Source organism: Aegilops tauschii, chromosome 3, assembly GCF_002575655.3.
Source record: "Aegilops tauschii subsp. strangulata cultivar AL8/78 chromosome 3, Aet v6.0, whole genome shotgun sequence".
Taxonomy (NCBI): Eukaryota; Viridiplantae; Streptophyta; class Magnoliopsida; order Poales; family Poaceae; genus Aegilops; species Aegilops tauschii.
In genome coordinates, this window is record NC_053037.3 from 77,110,007 (window position 1) to 77,113,427 (window position 3,421).

Below are 3,421 nucleotides of genomic sequence, written 5' to 3' on the forward strand. Positions count from 1 at the left end.
ACTGCTAAGAATTCTTTTTTAGTAGTTGCATAATTTCGTTGAGCACTGTCTAGAGTTTTACTAGCATAATGAATAACATTCAGTTTCTTATCAAATCTTTGTCCTAGAACAGCACCAACATCATTAATAGAAGGATGGCCACCCACCCACCCACCCGCCCGCCTCGACCCTAAAACCCTAGCCCACTCACCGCCGGCGATCTCCACGTCTGACCGTGGATCACTCATCGAATCCGGCCATCGTGTTCGGCGTCGTCTGCTCCATCTTTTGGTTGTCATCTCAATGGCGGTACATGCTTCCATCTCCCTAGGTTTGGATTTCTCTGCGGGGATGAGCATGGCGCATGAGATCGGCCGCTTGTTTCACCGCACGGTCCATCCTACGGATCGATCTGGCCACTTTGTCCTGGTGGCTTCATTTGCACGGCACTCTTTCCATTTGGACGAGGACAATGTGGGCTTGCCACTTGAATCAGCCATTGGTGGATATTGTTCTGCTCTCAAGGTATCTCAACTGCATGATCGTATTTTCTCTTTCAATGTTTCGTGCAAAGAAGTTGGGTTTTTTATCTTGCATCAAAGGAGTTTTGTCTGCCCGCAATTCAAATGTTACTTTCATCTTTGGGGTCATGGTGGCCCAGATTGGGAAAAAGAATTTAGGTTATGGCAATCTGAATGTGATCAGGAGTGGACTCTGATCAGTCCCTCTAAGAGGAGAGCTAGGTTAGGTTTGGAAGCCATGAAACATATCCCAAGGAAATCTTCTCTCCGTTCTCAGTCAGCTAGATCTAAGCATTCCAAGCATATTCAATTTGCCACGTTCATGCAATACCCGGCTAGAAAAGGTTATAATTATGGGCCTATGTCTGATGAGGTCGCAACTATCCGGGAGGCAGGCTACGTGGTCTCTGGGCATGAAGCTGCTTCTTCTACGTCGTCGGCATCTTCGCCGGTAGCTGTTTCTCCTTCGTCATCGGCATCTTCGCCGCCGGCGTACCCAGTCATTCAGTTTGGAACATTGCCGCCATCCCCGCAGGGTTTATCCCATGCATGCGACAAGTCCGGATTTTCGGGCGGTCAGTTGTTACCTGCCACGGCAAGTTTGGGCTCGCCCGTATTGCCTTCTATTGCATCTTTGGACCTTGTCACGGCCCTGAGCTCTAGTGCCCAGCCCATCTGCCTATCGGATGATGAAGTTGAAAGCCCATCTTCGCCGGCGATTCAGTTTCCCTCTCCAAAAGATATTGTTGATGATCTGCAGAGTTTTGATGAGATGATTGAGGATTTAGCTGCAAGTTATTGGGACTGTCAGAATTGTTTGGGCATGCACCACACGTCAGAGACCTGCACAAACCCGATACGGTGCAGAAATTGTTTTTGTTCTGGTCATATTAAAAAAGATTGCACCGGTCACGCTCCTGACTTATCCCTTTGGGTGCCCAAAGTCCCATCACCTAGCTTTGGAAATCGTGAGAGGAAGGAAATTTACTCTGCTTCCCCTGCCTCTTCGGTTTCCCAAGAACAAACGCCTCCCCAGCAAAAAACCCCACCTCCTGCTACTCCGCTGCCATCGCCATTGCCACGCCCACCGCCGCAAACCACAGATCACCAAGCAGCATCAAGCTCTGATCCTCGCCCGCCTCCCCCAATGGCGGTGTACGAGATCGATCCGTTTCACTTCATCCCTGCTGGCTTCGACATTGTGGATGGTGGTGCGGATCGTCTGCCGCGCACCTACTACACTCCGGCGATCCCTCCCTCCCGAGCGCACGAGCAGTACATGGTGGCAATCGTTGAGCCTGTCCCCCCGGCTCATCTGGTTGGTGCTCGTCGGCAGCAGGTGCTTAACTTCTTAGTTCAGACCATGCATGTTCCTGTCCTCTCTGCTCAAACTTGGTTTCAAGGTGTTGGTTTATTCGAGATGGAAGACCCTGTGGTCCGTGCCTCTTTCACTTCGCATCCACCTTTTCCTTTGGGTTTAGATGAGGATGGTGAGGAGTTCTGCGCCAGACTTATTATGCATAACCAGGGAGAGGGTTTCAGAGCTCTGCATGAGCACAGACAGGGTTGGTTGATGTCTATTGGCATACCTCTGGATTACCGTAATACACAGTGCATTGCGGATATGGTTAGTACCTTTGGTCAGTTCCACTACTGGAATAGTACAGATCGTCGGAAAGTCAGATCATTGGTTCGAGCTTCGTTCCCTGACAATGTGCTGGTTCCACGCTCGGTTGCTTTTAGGGAATTTGCTAATTGGGGCGGTACTCTAGTTTCTTGGACGGCTGGCTGCTATATTCTGGATGGTGACTTTGCTGAGGCTATGATTCCAGTGGATGAGGACCCTATGCCCCTAGATGGCAACCCACATCCCATGCCAGGCGCTAATGCTCCCCCTCAACCATTCTGGGCCATGCCGCCGTACCCTGCTTTGGGTTGGAATGCAGTGCCCCCTGGTCATGATCAAGGACACAATGACACTCAAGAACTTGAACAATGAAGATGGTTGGGGGCCTTGGGAAGAAGCCAACCAGCCCGCCCAAGAACCTATACAGGACCCAATCGTACAGGATCAAAACTCCATGATCCTCAATCCATCCATGAATTCTGATAATGATGCTGACATGGAAGAGGTCCAGCAGCCTTTGGTTCATGTTCATCCAGTGGGGCCGCTCGATCTATCAACTTGGGTATTGTCAGGGTGTTCTATGGGCCGGTGCTACCGCCAGCAATGATTTGGGGAAAGATCTTTCAAGTCCTTGATGCCTGAGTTCTTAATCAAGAATATTCCAGCCTTTCTGCTAGGCCTTTGCTTGCCGCCCTTGCCTGTTAAGTTGAGCTCGCCTCTTTTGGAGCAACGCTGGACTCCCTGGCTTATTACAAGTCTGATTTCTGCACTCAGCCACGTTCCTCTGTTGTACTTCAAGAGATACCAGATGATTCGCAGGACCCTGCCTTTCAAGCAATGGATCATTCCCAGGATGAGTTCCTGTTCACATCTGTCACCCCCTCGCCCTTGGGGAAGAGAACACGGCAAGCTCGTCGCTCCAAGCGTGATGTTCAGATCATTCAAGAGTTGACTGATTTTTCTGTCAGACGGATAACACGCAGCTGTGCAAAAAGGACTGGCATGAAGCCCACCTCTGCAATTCCTGTGAAGCCTACTCCTCTCCGTCGCCCCAAGGCCAAGAAGCTCAAGCTCGACGCGGATGCAGGCCAAGATACTCCTCTGCCACCTCCGACGCTGATTGCTACAATGCAGGCAATCGGTGCTTCACTTGGCATCGCTCCGGATGATTTATCGGTGGAGAAGCTTATGGCTCCTCCTAAACAAGCTCCACAAGACGAGGGTTCTCATGATGAGTGATTTACAGAGTTATTTCCTGGGATCAGGGAAACATCTGGTCGTTTGTTCTTTTGGT